Raw genomic sequence first — 22,998 nt, 5'->3', positions numbered from 1 at the left:
CATCACTGAATCCATCGATGGCAGGTGTAGGGTCAATTCACCCAAAACCCTAAAGTAATTGGAAATTCACCCAAGTAACCAAAGTAATTGGTTACTGACATGTCTAGAATAAATCAAAAGTCACTAATGAGCCAGAAATACTAGTCCTCTTTATCTACTTGTGTGAAATAGAGTTGTCAGTTTTACCGTATATATGAAACACAAGCTTTAGGAGCTCCAAAAGGAGGTGAATGCTCTTTTGTCAGACGGGAATGAACCTTCTGTTTCCTTCTGGATCACTGATTCAGACAATAGACGCTGGGCTGTTTTCAATACCCTGTACTGACAGCAAGCGCTGGATCATATCCATTAGGGCAACAAAGCCAGTGAGGAGTCTACAGAACATGTCTTATGAGGAGCAACTGAGGGAACTGGGATTGTTTAATGGGGAGAAGGCTAAGGGGAGACCTTTTTGCTCTCTACAACTACCTTAAAGCAGGTTTTAGTGAAGTGGGTGTTAGTCTCTTCTCCCAAGTTACTAGCAACAGACAAGAAGAAATGGTGTGAAGTTGTGTCAGGGGAGGTTTAGATTGGATATTAAGAAAAATTTTTTTACTGACAGAGTGGTCAGGCATTGGAACAGGCTGCCCAGAGAGGTGGTGGAGTCACCATCCCTGGAGGTGTTCAAAAAACATGTAGATGTGGCACTGTGGGACATGGTTTAGGAGGCATGGGGGTGTTGGGTTGACAGTTGGACTTGATGATCTTAAAGATCTTTTCCAACCTTAATGATTCTATGATTCAATAAGGTTTTAACTTGCTACGTAAACCCACTGTCAATCTCAAGGTCCCCTGAGATCCACAGTTACCTGTCTGCTGCATTCCTGGACCCAGTAGGACCTAGCGTAAGGGCAAGGACTCAGTGGGAGAGTAAGCAATTAGTGATGCAATTGCACCGGAGCAGTTGCTACTCCTCTTCTTGTTGTTGGTATGACAATGAATAAGAGAGCTTGGGGCAAATCTGAGTGGTCAGGAATGAGAGCATGCATCACCCCACCAACCCTGCCAGGGGTTTTGCTCTCTGTGCTCATGTCAGCTCACAGAAAAGGAGGCTCATCACTGTCCTCCAAGCTCTCCAAGCAAAAGCTGAAAGAAGCCTCAGTGGGGCTAAGTGAGGGGGTCCCAACCATCCACTGGGTGATGCTCTTGTGCTTGATCCCTTCCTGGGCTGTGCTGCAGCCACACTGCAGCCAGGCACCCTGTTGATGCCAATTTGGCCTCCGAGCTTGCCCATAGACCTGCCTCATCTGCAGCCTCACCTTAGAGGTCACTGGGCTCCTGATAGACCATCAGCAGGCCTGTGCTATACTCTGTGCTTGGGGATAGTGGGACTTGCCTTTGTCAGTGAGGCCACTGCCTCTTCCTGCTTTGTGTTTTGCTCTTCCATTGCTCTTCCACTGCTCTGCCTTTGCTGATCCCTTTCAAAATCCTCAGAGAAGCATTTAATAGCGCTTCTTGCATTTTGAATCTTGACAGGTTTACATATGAGTATGTAGAAGAAAGCATGCCTGGAGGTGCAAATGCTCAAGCTGCAGGCTCCTGACAGCTCTCCTGACTCCCCCAGAGGTTCCCTAGGTTCAGGATACCTGCCTGTGCACTGTTCTAGAGCACTCTGCTGCTGATCATGCCAGCACCAGAGCTGCTTGCCTCGGCAACTGAGAGTTATGGAGAAAGTTAATGAGGCCACCTGTAATAAAACCAGGTTTCTCAGTCAGCTGTATGTCAGTCAACCAAAAATACATCATTGCTGGAGAATCGTTTCAAACCTCCCCAGACCTGTTTATTTAAAAATATGAAGAAATATATTTTAGAAATCCGTAATCTGCAGGGGAGTCTAACCTCAGGAAAACATGCAGTCATATGACAGCTGGACTGCAGACTCGGGCCAGTAGGGACCTCAGGAGGGTCTCCAGTCTGACCGCCAGCCCAGAACAGGCTCATCCCTAGGACCAGTCCAGGCTTTTTCCTGTGGGAGCTGGAAACAGCTGCAGCCTTGTCTTTCTTACAGGCTGCTTCTCCCTGATGTCTGACCTCTTCCCTTAATGCCTGACACTGTTATGGCAGGTTGAGCAAAGTCAAGATGGACAACTTGCTTTCAGAGAACCAGACTATCTTCTAAAACAGCATAAACCCACCTGCTAGATGTACATGAGGTGAAAAGTGGTACTCTTTTCCTCTTGGGCATTGCAATGATGGATCAACCCATTAGGTTCTAATTTATTGGTTTATCTGTTACCTTTAAAGAAGTCAGTGGTGTTGATTAGTTAGGTTAAAGTTTGTTTAACTCTCATGTCTTTTCTGTCACCCACTGTCCAAAATTGCACTCTCTTCAGGCAATATTGTTCTCTGATTTCTAGAAAAAACCCTGTAATGTGATAGAAAAATCCCCTCTTCTTGGGACAGATCTTCCCTTCCCTTTTGGTTCCATCATTTGAACTCATAAGGTTCCTTATGACATCTGTCAATTCAATTTCTATTGCTACTTAACATATTTGGGACTGGGACTTCGTACATTCCTTTTCATACAGAAAAATGTGTTTGTGTCTGAAATTTGATATAAAATGTTTTAATTAAAGGGGGGCTTACATGAAACCTTTTTTTTTTATTTGTCACTTTTACAACAAACAGTGTATGAGCCCCAATTTGACTCCATAATTACAAAGATACTTTATCTGGACCAAAAATTCCATACAAAAAAGTAATATTTTAATGCTTGAGGGTCGTTGTATTTTTTTTGGAGTCTAATCCAATGGTCGGCTTGCTTCAGAACAAAGATCTTCTACAAGCATTACAGTTCTCATTAGAAGATCAATAAATTTCCTTGCCCTTCTTATGTAAAGCTTTATTCTATCAGAGTTTAAAAAACTTAGGTCTGAATAACTTTGTAAACCTCTGTAAGTTGAAAATTTCATCTATGTGTGGCTTGAGATTTTTGTTTATAGTGTCTCTGGACACCGTTTTTCATAATTTAGCTGAACCATTTGAAGATATTTTTCCAGATCTTCCATTTTCATTTTTTTCTTCTTCTTTTTTTTTTTTTTTTGTTTGTGCAGTAATTAAATCATTGCTCTCAACTCTTTCAAATCTCCTTAAAATACAGCTTTTGGCAATGCAGGTCCTGTAGGCAATAGGCAATGCAGTTCATCTGGTAATGCAGTTGGTACCTCAGCTTCCCCAAATGCACCAGTCACATCGCTGACTTGAGCTTACTAGTAGCTGGTGGATGCACTAAGTTCTGGGGGAACTCATAGCAGTGAAGGATGAAGAACTCCTTGGAAATACAGTGTTTTCTGGAAAACCACAAAGAGAGAAGAGTAGCACTGCTCCGCAGCAAGCAGCCCCTCCTGCACAAATCCACAGTGAGTCACTGGAAAATGAAGCTGTCCATAGGAATTTTATCTTCCAGAAGAGGTAGCCTTATATGGATGTCAGTTTTCTTCCCATTGCAAAGCATGGGCTGAAGTGGCAACGTATGCCCCTTTTTTATTCAGGCCTCCTTGATCTGTATTAACTGCCTCTCCCCATTTCTATACTGTGCCACACTAAGAAGATTTTGCATTTTATGTAAATGATAGATAAATTTCAGTAGTAGCTGATATGATCTCTGTTTACAAGCTTTGGTACTGCGATCATCCAGCACAAAGTATGGTGCTGGCTCTTTGAGCAACTTGGGAATGCAAGAAGCAACTCAATCTACTCTCTAATCTTGTAAAAACCTCAACTCCTTGTTTAGAAGTCAAATGATGATTAGGTACTCTCCTACACATCACCAAAATTCAGATGTGTTCATGAGGAACTGCCAGGAAATGCCAAAAGCCATTTCAAAAAAACAAGTATGAAAAGCATAACAAAATATAACACATAAAGAGCATTTATTTTAAATGAAATACACAGAGGCAGTCTAACACTTTATGTGCATTTTGCATTTATTTTTCATTCACAAGGTCCTTTGCTCCTGATTTAGACAAACGCTTAAAAAAGAGATGGAATAAGGAATGCAAACAACTACCATTTTTTTTAATATAAGAAGGCAGTGAGGCAGCAACATCTCCTGCCCTGATTTGGAGCCAGTAACAGAAATTGGCTATGCCATCTGCAGCATTGAATATGCATTTAAAGGACTCCATGTGCTCTGTAGCAAGCATTATGGTATTTACAAGCAATTTTTGCTAAGCTAGCCATACTTTTAGTCATCTTTTAGGAAATTAAAAGTCCAAAGGACATGAAGAATTTTAAGACTGGAGAATAGCCATATCCTCTAAGCTGGATAAGCCTGGCCTGTCATCTGGCTTGTCAGAAACTGTCCACTTCACCTCATTGCCTTTCTCACTATATCTTAAATTATTCTCTTTTTTTTTTTTTTCCCAGACATAAATTCAGAAACTCAAAAATGTGGATTTGTTATAGGGTCTAACAACATTACTGGGCAATTTGCATGCTATGCTTTAAGAAGCTTATGTGTAAAGTGAGCCTGCCTGCACTGCAGCGGCTGACTGACGCTGAGCTAGCCTCCTCTCTCAACTTTCTAAGCTATTGTCTAGAAATTCTATTCTTTAGGCTATCTGTGACAAGTGTTACACAACCTTAATGGGGCAATTTTACTATGAGATTTTGTATTTTTTTTTTTTTTTAATTAGCATACTAAACATCAAGCCATCATTTCACATGCCATTGTATATCTGGATGAGTGAAACACAAGGACAACTGTTTCAGCTATAATTGGATAATTATTGGTGTATGTCTTCCCTTCATTAAAAATCAGGATAGCAGTTTTCAAGATGCTATCTGACTGTACTTCCCAGGTGTCACAGTTTGCTCTTTGATTTCAACTTCTCAGACTTATTTTGATGTGTTTCTTTTTTAGAGATAAGGCACAGGTTTGGGCAGGTTATTGTTCTTATTTTACATAGTGTGTTACTGATCATCTCCCCTTTTCTTTTTAGCTTCTTTGGCCTTAGAAGAAATTTAGTCTTGGTGGGCTTAATGACATAGAAGTTGAGAGAACACAGCTGAGGAAGGATTTTTTTTTGTTGAAACTACTTCAGTCAGTGTTTTTATTGTTATGTTTCTGTTGTTGACTCAAATGTGACAGCTGAGGGAGAAGTGTCTCTGATAAGGCATTTTTCAGTCACATCCTTTTTACACCAGAGTGGGAAAAGTCAATCCTAACCTCTGAACATTATGAAGTTCTCAACAGAAATTCACAAAATCAGGATTTCACGTTGCTCAGTTAAATTGTATAGTAAGCTTTGGAAAAAAGTTCAAAATAAATCCTTTTAAAACAATTTTTTTTTAAGTGTGAAACTTTAAGGATGTCTTTATACATATAAAGCAAGTAGAAATCGTAATATATTACTTCCTTCCTCTTTCCTACTTTTGCAGGTCACTTTTATTAATGTTACCAGACCAGACTCACAGGATTTTAGGTAAGGACTCTGAACTTCTATAGAAGATCTGTTTTAAAATTAAACTGTAGCTAATGAGTTTATTGATAACCAGTATTTTTTTCTTTCATTGTTTCTTTGTACTTGCCCATTTTGATTTCCTAGAAATTATTCTAATGTTCGAATAAGTTGAGTTATTGATTGTAGTTTCTAGTCATCAACTTTATTCTCTATTTCACTTTAATTTTTTTAATTTAGAGATTTTTTTTTTAATCAGATCACTGTAATGTCTGCAGAAAGAAAAATACTTTAAGAAACTTCCTATTTATTGCTTAAGTTTATAGTTTTCTTATTGCTTTTTCTTAATTCTTCCCCTGGAAATAAAGTGGAACTATTTAATATGGTATTTAAAAAAAAAACCCCACATGGCACCTTTATCCCATTTACCAGTTTACTCTCAGTACTTGCAAAAAAGTTTTAAAGCCATACATACTACAAAATCAGATCACTATAGTTGCTCAATGAACTTATTTTCTTTTGTCCCTGTGCTGGTTTTGGCTGGGATAGAGTTAATTCTCCTCACTGTAGCTGGTACAGGGCCGATGGCACATTGATGCTTTAGTAGTTAAGTAGGGGCTCAGTGTCACTAAGCAGTGCTTACACTAGTCGGGGACCTGGCCGGGTTTTGCACCTCTCTCATTATTTTCCTTTTCATTGCATTATTGTTGCTGTTGTTGTTATTGTTTTATTTCAATTGTTAAACTTTTCTTATCCCAACCCACGAGCGTTATCCTTCTGATTCTCTCCCCCTTCCCGCCGGTGGGGGAGTGACTGAGCGGCTGTGTGGGGCTGAGCTGCCGCTAAACCACGACAGTCCCTCAGTTCCACCTCACCATTTTACCGAAGAACAGAGAAACACCCCTTCTCAAGTCCTGAAACTCTTACACAAGTATACTTCTATAATAACTGTTGGTGTTATACCCTGTGGCTGGATAACTAATATAAAGCTTCATCTTCCCATATTCTGTGTCTGAAAATCTGGGTTATGAACAAGTCTCCAACACTCTTCACAGGGACTATAATAATGTGGTTTAAATGAACTAATCCAAGGGTTTTTCAGAAGCACTATGAAAAACATGTCAGAAGACATCATATAAGCATGTGGCTGTCTGTAACGATGAAAGATTTCACATGTGAACAAATACTCCAACCCAACATACTGTGATCCACCTACTTATGTCACTAAAGAAAATGGCCTTTGCAGAGTCACTGACCCTTGTTTGTGGGCTCAGCTTCCATATTCTGCTTACAATATTGCATACTGTTGTATGACAACTACCTTAAGGAGGATTTAATTCCTGTATGTCCTGGTTCCAGCTGGGGTAGAGTTAAATTTCTTCATCGTAGCTAGTATGGGGCTGTGTTTTGGAGATTTGCTGGAAACAGCAGTGATAATGTGGAGATGTTTTAGTTGTTGCTAGGTAGCGCTTACACTGGTCAAGGACTTTTTCAGCTCCCCGCGCTCTGCCGGGTGCACAAGGGGCTGGGAGGGGGCACAGCCGGGACAGCTGACCCCAACTGACCAACGGGGTATTCCATACCATATGGCATCATGCTCAGTATATAAAGCTGGGGAAGAAGAAGGAAGGGGGGACATTTGGAGTGATGGCGTTTGTCTTCCCAAGTAACTGTTACGCGTGATGGAGCCCTGCTTTCCTGGAGACGGCTGAGCACCTGCCTGCCCATGGGACGGAGTGAATGAATTCTTTGTTTTGCTTTGCTTCCACGCGCAGTTTCTGCTTTACCTATTAAACTGTCTTTATCTCAAACCATGAGTTAGCTCACTTTTACTCTTCTGATTCTCTCCCCCGTCCCACCAGGGGGGAGTGAGCGAGCGGCTGCGTGGTGCTTGGTTGCTGGCTGGGGCTAAACCACAACACTGTAGAAAGGACATGTGAGTGCCACGGACACAATAATTTCTCATGGGATAAACGGCCAAGCTGTGGGACACTTTGTCAATGAAACAAGATCAAATGCAGGAGCTGGGTTATACATGAGGTGAAAGACACTGACGGTGTAACATGGAAGGTAGCATGCAAAAGCAATTCCACACAGAATGAAGATCAAGAGAAGTAGACTAGATCTAGAGATCCTACAAGTCTGGTCCTCTGTTGTCATTCAATAGTTATTTTTACTTTCAACCCATGTATCTTTTGCCTTTCCCTTTTTCCTTGTCTGTCTTTCAGAAGGACCCACAGTCAAATAAGAGAGATCTTATCTGTGAAGCAGAACATATTCTGTCTGAGAGAAGATTAAATTATTTTCTAAAAAATTATAAAAACATCAGGAATGTTGTTTTCTTTGTTTTAATTTTTAGTGAACACCTAATAATAAAACACTTGTCTTTATATTTTATTGCCTGGAAGAAATCTTGACTTAAAGATCTGATTCTGCTACCCTGACACATTTAAAATTTCATCGTATTTCTTGACTTCAGCAAATAAATTCAGTGGAGTAACCGAGCAAGGTAACTGAGGTATTACTAAAATATTGAAGTCTGACCCCCAGCAACTGAACAAGTAAAAGAGACTGCAAAATATCCTGCCTTGAACTGAGTTAGTTACGCACAGGTGAAAAAAACCCCAAACCGTGTGATCAATATCCTCCTGAGGTTCTCAACAGGATTTGGATCCAAGCACAGGTGAAGAGTAAGTGCTGTGGGTCTGCTCAGTTTGAATTTGTGAACTATAGGAAAGACAGGAGTTGGCTGGATGTACAAGCTAAGGTTTGGGAGGAAAGTAGGAAGACGATCATGAACTGTTGGTGATATAGGCTGTCAGAAACTGCTATTTGTGCCCTTCTGCTTTACATAGGGTAAAGCATTTACATACGTACAAGACACAGTTTATGTGGGTCCCTCTCTGTCTGCCTCTCAGAAGCATACAGAAGATTCTCCAGAAAACATCAGCTTTCTGCCCAGCTCACTACTATTTTGGAATTGCTTGCTAAAGGTCACTTTCTCTGCAAAAATCCTGATAAAGAAAGGAAAGGGTTGGAAAAGCTGAATGAAAATGTGAGGAAAAACTACTTCCTACAGCAACAAACACTGGTAATTTGGCCTCCTACCAGTGATGCCAATTTCAGATATTTGCTGCAAGATTATGACTTTTCTAGGTGAGTGAGGAGGGTTTTTTCTTTCCACGGGAGAAAACTGTACTATTGTAAAACAGCTGCCAACGTTGACTGAGCAGACGCTCCTGTGCCTCTTTGGATTGCATTGGTAATGTGTTGAAACACGAAAATATTTTGTGCTGCTTTAAAACTGAAAGTATGCGTGCCAGCTGTCAAGCTTTGATGTGAGTTACAGTGTATCCATACAGAAAAATACAATCTTTGCAGTTTAGTCATGAGAAATGTCAAAGAGAAAGGTGGTGATACAGTAATTTACCCTACAACATGCCTGACTAGACAGCTGTTTACCATTCCAGTTAATGTTCCTGGTCCTTCTTACTCCTGTTGCTGCTGCAGTTGTCTTGTTGCATCAGCTAGCAAAAAGGACAGAGACATCATCTCCAAGATTTGTCATGGTCTTGGCTGTTACACAAAGGTTCAGTTTAAAAAGTTTGAGACTATGGGTATAATTCAGCTGTGGATTGGATTAAATTAGTATCTTGTTGACTGTGAGAGACAATAGCAAGTTAACCAAACTAGGTTCATTAAATATGCCTCTGGAGTCATTTGGAGGAATGTGTTCGTATTTTTAAATGAAATCTTTGACTACAGAACGCCATATAATAATAGTAGATACTGATTAAATTTTTATTTCCTCTGTCTGCTATTTCTTGTGACTGCTTCTCCTGCTGTTTTGTACTATATCTTGACAGCCATTTAATTTTAAATTAATATTTCCATTTTAAGTTAATATTTACCAACATTGAGTTTTAAAATAAAGATATAGTTTTATCTGAAGAAAATGAAAAATACAACAATTTTGTCATGAAGGGGTGTGCTGGTTTTGGCTGAGAAGGGGTTAATTCTCCTCACTGTGGGGGTCGGCTACCTTTCCAGCTTCCCGCGCTCTGCCGCGTGGCGGGGGGGGGGGCTGGGAGGGGCGAGGCCACGGCGGGGGCGGCTGACCCCGACTGGCCAATGGCAGGTTCATTCCATACCATGTGACACCACGACCAGTACATTGAGGGGGGGCAGCTGCGGCTCGGGGGTGGCGTCGGGTCGGCGGGCGGCTGCGGCACGTGCGGTTTGTTTTGGTGGTTTGTTCCCCTTCCCCCTCCCTTCCCCCCTCCCCCGGGGCTTGCGCCTCTCGTTGTTCTCCTTTACATTGCATTTCTACTGTTGTTTCTTTTAATTTTAATTATTAAACTGTTCTTATCCCAACCCACGAGCGTTACCCTTCTGATTCCCTCCCCCATCTACCGGTGGGGAGTGAGCGAGCGACTGTGTGGGGCTGAGCTGCCGGCCAAACCACGACAAGGGGAAAGGAAGGGGAAAGGCAGAGAAAAATTCCAATTTTCCCCTCAGAAGACATTTTCTTTTTGAAAACACACATATTTTTTTTCTGTGTATCACAAAGCCTTTTTTTAATAGAGAAGAAAATTTCATTACTTTGATAAGCTGTAAAATTCATCGTAATCAGATTTCTTTTGATAATCAATACAGGGGGTAATTGATTTTATGGATCTAGTTTTAAGACCTGCTCATGTAATTACAGATGTGAATAGTTTTACAAATATGAATAAAAAGTGCATTTTGTTATGGCAATCCTCTGCCTATCACACATGCAAATGTCCATTTATGTATAAATCTTATAGGACTGTTTAAATATGTGTTCTGAATACAAACTTGACAGATAACATGTATTGTCTGAACCTACGAGCCTAGGTTTTTAAAGTTTTCTGTAAAGTAGGCTTGTCTTGGAATAGACTTTATTAGCCTCTGTGAAACACATATTATTTATGTCCCAACCCAAAATGCAGCAAACTTACCAAAGTGAATAAAAGCTAATGAGAACAGCTGGTGTTTTTCATATTTTTGGTAGGGATGTAACTTGAGTCATCCTACTGCAGCATGTGGTCAATTTTGTGATGATCTTCATTCCTGAAATATCTAAATTGAATATCTTACTTTTTTTTTCTCTCTTTAGCTCCAAGTGTCACAACCTCTAGTACCAGGAAATGTAATCACTGGACCAGCTGCCCACATTCAGTGAAGCCAATCTGTATATGCCCAGCAAGTCAGTTGCATCCCATGGCATTGTCCTGCTCCATGCATGTATGCACTGATGAATTCTGCCGCACAATGTGAGAAGTCCAAGATTTCCTGTACACCTGCATGGTCACACATACCTTTCTTTGCCTGCAGATCTTTAGAGAGAAATTAGAGAATGCTAGCCTAAAACCATGGGGTGCTTGATCCTGGACATAATCACAGCACAGCTGATTAGGTGGGACCTCATGTGCAACGCCTACAGAGGCAGTTGTTTCCCTTAGGGAGGGTCAGTCCTTGCTTTGTGTAGCTAAATCTTGAAAACCTCCAGCAATGAAGATTCCACCACTGCTTGTGGGCATCCTGTTCCAGTGCTGGAAATAGTTTAACCTAATGTCCAACCTGACCTGCTCAACCTGCAAATTGTGGTAGGTGTTGCTTGTTAGGCGATCTACAAATAACAAGTAGAATCTGTCTTGCATTCGTAGCTACCTTTCAAATAGCCATAGGATGGTATTGTATCATCCCTCACCCTATTCTTCACCAGTCAACACCCACCAATTGCTGTAGGAATTATACAAATACTAAACTAATAACAGCACCAAGGAGAGAAACTGTTAGGCAAATATAAATACAAACTTATATACAAAATGCAAACCAATGAACAAACTAAACATTGCTGGGTATGTAGGTCTGTAATACAGTGTTTTGTATAACAAGTTTCTACATGATAAACCAAGAACACATTAACAGTATATGTTATCCTATATGGTTAAACTTCTTTTCAGAATTGTATACTGAAAATTATTCCTTAAGAAAGAGCTACACTGAGACATCAACCTGGCACGTAATTGACCTGAGATTGGGGAAGTGGTGAGATTTTTACCTTCTGTGTGAATTCCTGAGCTGCATAATGGTATCAGGGCACTGGGCCCAGTGATGCAAATCAGTCTGATCTGGATAAATAAAGAAAACCCCATAAATAAGTTCTATGTGTCAAACTGTTATGTTGTGAAAATTTGATCCCTAGGTCTAAACAATGGCATTGAGGAAAAACCAGATCACTGCAGGAGCAGATGGTAGTGTTTGCAGCTTTGGGATAGACTTTAGGCACATACTCGCCATCTGCCTGCACAGCATTTTCTCAAATTTTGCTAAATACTAAGTTTATTGCCACTAAAGCTTATGAGCATTATGAGACAAGTTACTAAGTCTCACATTCAATCAAACATTTTTTTAGCAGTGTATTGTTAGTCAGATAAATAGCTTGGGAGGGCTGTGATGAGCATCTCTTCCTCACCCCGCATAACTACGCCCTTATACAGATCCTCTCTCTTTGTTTAAATCATCCCTTTGCTTTTTCTATATAATCTTGTTATAAAATATGCAAAATATAGCCTTTATAGCTGTCAGAGATTTCTTAATGATAATTTTTTATTTTATTTTTTGCAAAATGTGTGCAAGTTAATGGTGCTTTAAATGCTCTCTGATATTTTGACACCTGTTGTTTCATTTTCTCTCTCATTTTAATAGATTTTTTTCTCAGAAATTTAACAATTGTGTCTATTATAGATGAACCAGTTGCCACTAAGTGTCTTTTCCAAGATTCTTCCACTGAGAATTACCTTGTTTGTAATCAGGGGAATGGGCTGGCAGCTATATTTTTGATAAAGCATCTGTGTTTTTCCTGCAACTAGTTAATATATATTTCTAAGCATATCTCAGGAAGGATTAGTCTAGAAAAGGTTAGCACTGAAAGATAATGTAATCACATTGTATATCCACAACCCATTTTATTTTGCATACCTCTGATTCCTATGCCAGATTCTGTTTTCATTTTGATGTCTATGCTTAGTATTATTACAAGCATTTGGTCTTCACTCATCACCTGACCTCTGATTGCTTTATAAGGATTGTGTATTTTCAATTAAAAAGTGGTCTAATTTGGCCTTGTTTTCAAGAAAGGGGAGCCAAGCATTTTCAGTCCCTGCTTAAATAAATGCATTAATTAACCTCTGTACAAGTACTGTAGTTTTTGATCAGACTAACAGGTGAACTCTGAATTTCCCCAAAGGTGATTCATTAGTAGTTTAACTTCAGAAGATCTTTATTATAATTTTTATTTCTTTCTGTCCTTTCTTTTTTAATACATTTGATTTTCTAATCAAAAAGAGGAAGTGATGCCATGTAGATAATGACCAAAGAAGAGAGAGATCAGGTTTTCATCTATTTCTCCAAGACTTCCAGTTGGCACTAGACTAGTCTGGTTTGCTGGAGCTGGGCTTCAGTAGTCAAGTCTCATTCACGTGCATGGTGTTTCTGGTTAGGTTACACTCAGTGACAAGGCAGTTTTGTGGTAACAGAAATTATCACTTCAACTGGTTTGAGCCATTTCTCCTTCTAGACTGGAGCCTGGATTCATTTGCTAAAGGCGGTGTGATTGGGTTTCTGCACAAACTTCATGCTTCCTTCTTTACAGGTGTCGTTAAACAACACATATTTCTTGAAGTGGAAGGGCACCATAGCAGTGCATAGATGCAACAATTTATTTAGTTGCTTTGCTATTACTTCTCAGGATCATACAATCCACAAGCGATACTCTTGTAAGTAATTTTCTTCTCCATCCAGCTACTTACAACGTGGTGTCAGAAATGTTGTCCTTTTCTCAGCTGGTCCTGTGTACTGGGCTTTCTCTCCCTAACAGCAGCCTAGATGTAAAAAATTTAGGTGGAACAAAAAGGTGGAGCTAAACAGGCTTCCTGGTGCTTCAAGGGTCCCTGTCACTGGGACCAAGACTGCAAGATGATCTATTTATTTGAATGAATACAAAAGTTTCTTATGGCTTGTTGGAGCTAAGATGAACTTTGTGGTAGATGATGATGAGGGAATACAAACTTAGTTTCATAATAAAAAATATAGAGTGAATGAGCTTTATGGTCACAAAACGAAGACAGGCAAGAATCACTTTTTAAAAATGGACATGTCTTGTTTTTGCAGTTCAGGTGAAAAAAGCTGACAGTTATGAACTATGGAATGGTATCTGAGCTTGACTCTTTCAGAAGAGTTAGACAGTTATACATATGCACATACAAAGAAGTAGCTAAAATTAAAAAAATATAAGATAAAAAGTATTTCCTTGATAACTCTGCCTTAATCCTAATAGGTGGGTTGATTATTCTACTTTAAGGTATTAGGTGACAAATGCTGAACATCATGTAGTTATCCAGATATGTTTAATGAGTGCTATTAGTAGGATAGTGAATTCTTATTAATTTGTGGAAAAGATGAAATAAGATGTCAGGAATGTTTTTCAAGTTAAAGTGTAACCGTGCAAGTAAGTACACACAGCAATCTATATGAACAAGGAAGATATATTACAAAGCATATTCCATTCTTTCTAAAAATTGCTAGTGTCCAGATTACATGGAGTGAAACCTCCAAAATACAGTGCATTACATCTGTAAATATAACACTAGAGTAAATCTAAACAATGAAATCTTACTACATATCACATAATATACTTAGGATATCTATATTGACAAATATTGTAAGCTGTTATTTCTAATTTTAATTACTGCATATTGTACTCAAACTAGCTGTATATTTTTTGATTATTTAATCACTACTGCATTTTTTCTTGATCAGGCTGTAAGATTATTTTATTTTTTTGTTTTGCAACATTGGTGTCAATAGACATAATGAGATAAACACCTCAGTATTGCATATTCTGCCCTCAGTTAACATAGTTAATACTGATTTATCATTTTTACTAGTATACTCTATGAAAAGTTATTATTATTTTCTTCTAAATTATCTCTGTATCCAGCTGGCACTCCATATTGCTTAGTGCCATACCAATGCAAAATATAGCACAGTAGCTGTCCCAGAAAATTCAGAGCATATAAAGGCGAAAGACACTACATAGGGAATGGTCATAGCATGTAGCCTGAATGCTTTAGTGTCCAGAAGGAAAAAACCTGTTTTCCACTGAGATCTAGGATTACTGCTTCGTATCTCAGGTCTAAATATGTTGGACAAACGAAAAATGAAAAGAGAAAATCAGCTTTGTTTTAGAGAACCGTCCAGAATTCTGACACCACCCCTCCCCACCTCAAATCTTTCAGCTGATGGGGATCTCCAGTACACACAGGAACACAGAATTTGCTGAATACACAAAGTAGGCAGGTGTAGGCGTAAGAGGAACAATGTCCATGAGCCAAAGTGTCCATGACTTTCCCATGAATGCCAGAGGTGAGTAGGCAGAAGGCCTCCATTTTCCCTTATGCATGTTGTTTTCTATCATATGCCACCATAATAAAGACGCACATGAAATAAAGGCTGAAGCTTTTAGGAAAAGGATATCCCAGACATTAGCATGAAGACCTTAGTGAAAATAATCTGAAACATCAGTGGCTGGTGTTGCACCCCAAGCTTTCAGGCTTCATTGTCTTTTCTTTCCTGAGGCAAGGATGATTTATACAGCCATTATATGTGTGTTATTCATATGCCTTTTCGCACAGGAATCACTGATTTATTCTAAGCTTTTGTACAGAAAGAAAGACGATTTAATCTTTTCTGTATCTGGTTTAACTACAGGGGGCTGATTTAGTTGTGTACATCTTTCAAAAGCAGCAGAGCTCTGGAATTTCAGAGTAAACAGTTTTATGGCTTTTGTATTGTAAAATTGCCATGAATGGGAATTACAAAGGAAATCAGGGTAAAATACCATCACAATGCTCTCTGAGCTAGTTATCTGTTGAAAAGAGTTCATTTAAGGTTTGCTGCTGTGTTTTGCACGACAAGCAGAATACCTTCTGACCTCCTATGTAACTGTTCTTGCCCCTGTGAACACAGTCCTGTATGTAGGACTGGTCAATTACAATGCAAGCCAGCAGGGCCAATGAATTGGCTGTCAATATTTGGGGAAGGTAAAAAATAGAATTTGATGATCATTAAAATCACTAGTTACCTGTATAACATTCAGGATAAAATTAGCATCTTACATTTTCACTAGTTACTCCGGATTTCCCTTTCAAGAAAACACATCTACTGGTCTGCTAAACATGCATCTTGGTAGTAATGAAGTGAGGCTTCCCTCCTCTGAGAGACCTGTGTATTTGACTGAAAAGAATCATTCTGTAACATTGGAAAGACATTTATTCCATGAATCCTGCTCTGCGAAGACCTAGACCTAACATGCTGCCATTATTTCTCCATTCATGTAAGTAAATAGGTGTTATTCTTGTGACCTAATTCTACATGAAAAGTTACTATAAATAACCATCTAAATATCCCTAAAATATTGCATATTTAGACCATCAGTTTCTGTAAGTGAGCAGTAATCTGAAAATGCCTGCCCTGAGCTTTATTAAAATCAATGAACTAGAATTAAAAGGCTCATTTACCAATTGTTAATCCACAAATATATGGAGGTGCCATGAAAGAAGGATTATCTCATGCCTAGTTTGCTTTTCAGTTGTATATCAATAGGAATACATTTCACTATTTTTCAGGATACTATCTATACTGTAAGAAAAGACTGGTTGTGTTAAGCTTTTTAGGTATGATTAGATTTTTATTATTACAGGTAAATTGTGGTTTCCATGTGGTGAATTTCCATACATGTACAGATTCAATTTCTTCTGTCATACGCTTATCTACTCCCTATGCTACAAAAACAATGTTGGCTTTCTCCAGATGATTAAGTCAGCTTTGGTGAATATGAACTTTCCTTCTGCAGACAGATGTACACAAGTGCACGTAACAATTGCAAAAGCTTCTGCCCCTTGCAGACAAGAGCTTTCTACAGGAGAATGAAATGTCCAAGTGTTTTGGACTTCAGTGATTTTGCTTTCTGCATTTCTCTCTTTGTCCAGCTGTGAAATGGCAAACGACTTCCTATCCATCCTTGCATAATGTTTTAAAAGTTGACTGTGCACAGTGGCCACATGTGAGGCAGTAAGAAAAGGCTTAAAAACACAAGATTTGTAATACAGTCACTGTGATAACCTGAATGTCTCTGTATTATTCTAATGTAACCCCTAACAGCTATATAAAGCTCTGAGTAGTTGAGAAAGACATTGCTGATGTAATTTTTTTGAGGGCGCTGAGTACCCTCACCTTCTCTGAGCCATTCTGAGTCTTCCCTGAATCACCATTTCCCCTAAGCCATTCAGCAGTGGGCCCAAAATTTCTCTAGTTTTCCTTTTGTCATTTATAAACTTGTAGAAACCTTTCTTGTTGCCCTTCACAGCCTGTGCCAGATTCAACGCCAGGTTGGCCTTGGCTTAGTAACCTTATCCCTGCAAGATCACACAGCAACTCTATACTTCTCCTGGGTCACTGCCCTTGCTCCTCTCTCTTGTACTATGTCTTTTTATGTCAGAGTTAGGTCAGTAGCTCTTGCTTATCCATGCAGGCCTCATGCTGCATCTGTTTGACTTCCTGCTTGTCAGGATGGGCCCTTCTTGAGCGCAGAGGAGGTGATCCTTGATTATCAGTTGACACTGATGTACTTCCCTCCAGGGTATCCCACAGAATTCTTCGAGGCAGATCTCTGAAGAGGTTGAAGTCTGCTGTCCTGACCTCTAGGGCTGTGTTCCTGGTTTTGGCCCTACCATCTCCCCTTAAGAGCTTGACCTTCACTGTCTCATGGTCCCTGCAGCCAAGGCTGCCTCTAATTTTCACCTCCCCCACCAGTTCTTCCTTTGTTAAGTATCATGTTCAACAAAGCCCCTTTCCTTTGTTGGCTTTTCAGTTTCCTGTGCCAGGAACTTGGCATGGATGCACTAAAGAAATCTCTCAGATCGCTTGAGCCTTGCACTACTGTCCTTCCAGCAGATAACAGGGTGATTAAAGGTCCCTGAGGACCACAGTTTGTAAATGTGAGGTTTCTTCCAGGTGTTTGAAGAAAACGTCATCTACTGCTTCCTGATCAGGTTGTCTAAGGAGATATCCACTACAATAACACCCATGTTGGTCTGCCTGCTAATCTTGATCCATAAGCTCTTGATTGACCCCTGACCCACCCTGAGGCAGAGTTCTGTGTATTCCTGATGGTCTGTGACAGAACTAGTCACTCCCTCTCCTTGCATTACCAGCCTCTCCTACCTAAAAAACTGTATCTCTCCACCACAGCCCTCCAGGAACTACCTACAAGCAGTAGTACTACCTACTAATGCCAAGAAAGTTTGATTTGAACTTTGCTTTAAAGTACCATATATACCTTACATGTCGGTATATTTGGATGTTTCTATTATGTTTGGATTGTGACCTTAATTCAGAACTTGTTTTGAGAAAAATATCTTTAAGGCTAAAGCACAGGTTGGTGTTTATGATATTGAAATTTCTGAAATACGTGAAATGTCAAAGTCATATAATTTCCTGTATTCTTTTGTTTTAACTAAAATTCTTTGAATATAAAATTTTGAGAGAGTTGTTTTTTTTTTAATAGCATGAAAACGGCAAGAAAAAAAAGGTTTGCTTTGGAGTTTTGGACCAGATTTGTCCTGTTCCTAAAGATGTTCATCCAACATCAAAATTTCAGCAAGCTAAGGCACAAAATTTAATCTCTCCTAGTAAGTGTGTAAGATATGGGATATGAACAATTGTTTAGATTTTGTATGAATCATTACACAGAAGCTGTGGGTAAATATGTTTACTGTCTGCAACTTTCTGAAAGCTGTTCTGTGAGTAAATTTGATAGGCTTAGCCAGCAAATATGTAAGTTAGAATGATTTTGAAAAATTACTTCTCCAGAACAATAGGCAATTTCACTACCTCATTTACAGAATAGTCAGCAGCTTCTGTCCATTATGTAAAACAATCAGAAACTTGGCTTCTTTACCAAATAGGCTATAAAATAACTTATTTAGCAAATGAAATTAGAAAATTTCATTTGCTCACTTTGCAAAATCAGCTACCATGTGTTGTTTAAAGATGTGTTTAAAATATTCTGGTAGAGATAATATAAATCTCAGAAAATTTCCTAAAGGAAGCATGGGGCCATATCTGCTACATCACCATAAAATATTCATTTTTTATAAAGTAATGTTTATGATTTATTTCCTTCTTCTCTTCCATATAATAACCTTTGGGATGCACTGACTATCAATTTCCCCAGTGATTTTAATTTCTATGGTCTATCTGTGCACATTATTTCAGGCATTATATAGGTATTTGCATATCAGTATTACTGCTTTTCTGCTACCAAATGCAGAGATGTAGAAATGTGGCATACATTTCCCTTCTTGCATCCCTTAACCAAATTCTTATCTCTGTATGTATTGTTATCCAGCAGCAAGGGAGGGTGACATTTTAAACAGTCCTAAGTAATGACAAGGGCAAGGCAGATGAGTTGCTGTATCAGTGACAAAGCAGAGGCTGGGGGACAGGGTAGGGACATAAACACAGGCATCGGTAGGTGAAAATTAAAGGATGCTCCCATTTGTATCCACAAACCATGTAAATCTGTGCTGGCAGAGCTGGTCTTACAACTATAGTTGCCCAGCAATAGTCTGCTCCCGTCCACGTTCCCATGCTAGTGCCAAAATTATGACTGGAAGCTTTCATTGACGAAGACCTGTCATTTGCTGAAATGGCTAGCAGCAGTCTGGGACTTCTTGGAGCAGTTCTGCATGCAGAATAAACAAAGTCGTTTGTCAGAAGCACTTTCTGTGATGTGTCTGTCTTCTCCACTAGGAATTCAACCGCCTGAGATGATCCTATTACCTTCAAGAGGTTTCCAGTAATGGATCTTTAACTTTTTGCAGCCAAGCTGTATGCCTACTGTGGCTCAAAGAAAAGTTGCCTCGTTTCCAAAGAAAATTAGACTTTTCCAGTTGTGTCGAGCAAATAAACCTCAAAAATACCAAGTTTTACCAAGTTTTAGACTATGTGCAGCTGTTTGAAGGTTAAAGACACAAACCTTACTCTGATGAAGCAAAGGCCAAAAGGGGACCCAATGGCCTACCAGGTAGCTCACCCACAGAATGAACAGAGACTGTCCCAGCCATGGGTAGCATGGATGGAAGACGATTGCCCAGAAAATTATGTGGTGGAGGGATATATAGAGGTAAGCAGGTCTATTAACTGAAGGAGGGAAAGGTGGTCTATGGAGATGTGGATCAGAATGAGTGTGAGGCTTTTCTGGACAGGCTGTAAAGAGGTACATTCAAATCCTCTGAAGTACAAGCTCTGTTGGTCCTCCTGTTCATGGAACAAACTTTGTCTTCAGTATATTTTAAAGCTTTCCCACCCAGAGTTTTATCTGGAAGATGTCGTGCATGATTACCTGAAGTCTTGTTTCTTGAAAGAGGCTCATTTTTTTCTCATATTAACAAATAGTTTAATTATTACAAATGGAGAAAAAAAATTCTCTGCTTTATGTGAAAAATATACCAAAAATTTATTTTTATCACATATTGTCTTCTCTAGATTGTGTTTTACTAAGTGTTTTGTCAAATATGAAGGAAAGTTCTTTGTAGCAATCCATGGAAAGAAACAAAATTCGAAGCTTAAAGTTCAACCTTATGAGTCTGTTTTTCTTGTGCTTAGAGTCTTTAGGTTTTAAAATTAATTGCTATTTTCTATTGCAGTGATGTAAGAGGGCTAAGCCTGGGATGTTAAAATTTCCATTCTTCTCAAAAAGGGTAATTTCAGGCAAGCCATCCAAGGAGAGCCCACAACTAAGCTAAAATCTTCTCTTCTTCACTGTTATTTCACCTCTGAATTTCCACTGACTGCAGGGGAGCTATGTTTAATTTATGTTAATTATGGGTTCATATTTAATTTTGCCATGTGTCCACTGAAGGGGGAAACCCTCTACTGAAGTGCTTTAGATGATGTCTAACTTACAGGTGGTGATTTGTGATTTTGCCGCTAACTTGCTTTGCATTTTCTTTCTGAACTACAGCAGCAGCATCTCACTGAATTCTCACTGCAGAATGAAGATTAACAGTAAAATGAAAAGTGCTTTCCTGAATAGGATTACCTGGAGCTTTCGGTAGGTGCAATTGGTGATCTGTCCCTGCATAGGAGTAGAGACTGTATGCATCTGCCTTAACTTCAGTTATTAGACATACATAATTTCTGTTCCTTCAGTCTCTTGTGGGAGTTCTTATGACAGTATTTCTTGTAGCAAGAAAAGTTTTCCTCATCAACATCTAATATTTCTCTCTGAATCCCTCTGGGGCTTCTTCCCCCTTACCTGTAGGAATTGTCAGCAGTCTTATATATTTAGTTTTCCTACAACTCTCCATTCTTTCAATTTTCCTCTCCAAGCTCCATTTAGCCTGTCTCACAACAGCTGCAAAGGTCTTATTAGCTTTCATCATTTCAGATTTATTTCTGAGTTTCTCAGCTTGACTTTCTGTATGTTTTATATGATTATCTAGCCTTGTGCTTTTATTAAGGGAATTGTGTCCTGTGGTTCAAATACTGAGTGAGGCTATCTGGAGTCTGTTTCCACTTCTGCCAGAAAGTATCTCTGCAACCTTTTGTGTCACAGTGCCTTAGCATTAAGGTGAGGAAAGAGTGTTCTCATTGCCAGGCATTATGTGAAGTATACTTCACATCACAGTGATGAGATTATTGGATGACAGTGAAGTGCTATTATCAGTCTTTTGACTTAAGTTTCAAAACACATTAGGCTTTTCACAACCATTTAATGAAAAATAGGTTAGTATTAAGATGCTTTTTTCACCGTTTTCTTTTTGCAATATTTCAGCCATATTTACTGAAATATTCAGTGTGGTGCCCAAGGCTAAATGGTCAAACCGCTCCCCCCAGAAACCAACACTTACAGAAAAAGCAGTTCAACAGAGAGCACAGAACCAGCCAGACTACCCTATTTTATACAATATTACTACTAATACTACTATACTGGTACTACTACAAGTTAGAAGAGCTTCTTCCATGGGGACACAGCTTCACGTTTTTTATTTCCCAGGTTTCAAGCACTTGATTTTACAGCCTTAATATATTCTTTTAACACAGGTCTTTTTATGTGCAAATGAAAATCAAGGCCCAAAATTAGCAAAATGCTCTCTCTGCTCTACTAAATGCATTAAGATGAAAAAAACAGTAATTCCTTGTCAGTAAATTGCTTCCAAGCTGTGGAATGAAGAACGATATAGAACAAATAAGACAGGGCACATAGTGGGCAATAACACTGTGCACACACATTATTTTAACAGATGTTTCCTATTAATAAGGCTACTTAGCAGTTCATCAATGTATTCTTTCTTTCTTCCAACAAGCAGAAAGTCTTTTTGATTCAGTGTTGCTTTAATATTTGATAACCACATTAGTTACAGGAAAATTTTATTAGAAAGAAATTAATGTATGTGACCAGAAGGATTCTAAAGTAGTATCTGCCAGCATGTAATAATAATAGAGAAGACCAATTTCTTTACAACATATAATAATAGTCCACCTAGGTATGAAAGTGTTTATAAGAAAGAATTATTATTTGGGGACATTGAGTTACAAAGAATTAAAGTGATTTGCAGAGGTTTTTCTGCCCTTTAGGCTAATACAAGAGACAGATTTCTTAAACTTTTATCCACTGTCCTGTTTTCTGGTAGTGGATCCATTTAGTTTTGTGCTATCGTTAACAGATGAGGAAGATGAAAGCAATGTAAGCAATGAAAAACGTTTGTTAGTTTTACTCAAACATGGCAAAAATAAAACAGAATTGTGTTATGGTTTGTTTTCTAAAGAAGCTGGTGACAGCATTGACTGATAGTATTCATATGTTCAGCTTCAGCTCTTCTGGTCTCCAAAATAAAACAAATAAAATTCAGCCAGTTGGTGAAAAAGAAGATGATAACAGATAATAAAGGATGCTCTACAGAAAAAGGTTTAAAATAATTACTTGCTACTGGTGGTGATTAATGGTGATTAAGCATCCAATATTAAATGTGTGCCTACAAAAAGTCAAAAGCTGAAACTAACAGCAGCACCAGAGGGGCCAGCATGAGAATAACAGAATGAAGCCACATTGTACCTACCCTTGCTGAAGCTGGCCACCGAGGCTCGTGCACAGTCATAGTCTTCTGACAATAGGCTTGCACCATGTTTGACCAGATGAGCTTGTGGTCCATCTTCTAAATGCTATTGCAGTGAATATTAATAGTACAGTATTAACCATGGGTGTGAGGGTTACTTGAGAAAAACTGTTAGGATCAGGAGAAGAGACTAACTGAAGCTGGTAAAAGGGGCCATCTATGTCAGAAATAGATACATAAGATAGAATTCACCTTAACTTCCATTTAGTATAAAACTAATTTTTCCAGAAGAACATACAAATAATACATATAAATAATAATGAACTTCAGTGATAGAAAAAGAACAT

This window comes from Phalacrocorax aristotelis, chromosome Z, assembly GCF_949628215.1.
Source record: "Phalacrocorax aristotelis chromosome Z, bGulAri2.1, whole genome shotgun sequence".
Lineage (NCBI taxonomy): Eukaryota > Metazoa > Chordata > Aves > Suliformes > Phalacrocoracidae > Phalacrocorax > Phalacrocorax aristotelis.
The sequence above is the reverse complement of the archived record's forward strand: the minus strand, read 5'-3'. Positions refer to the sequence as shown.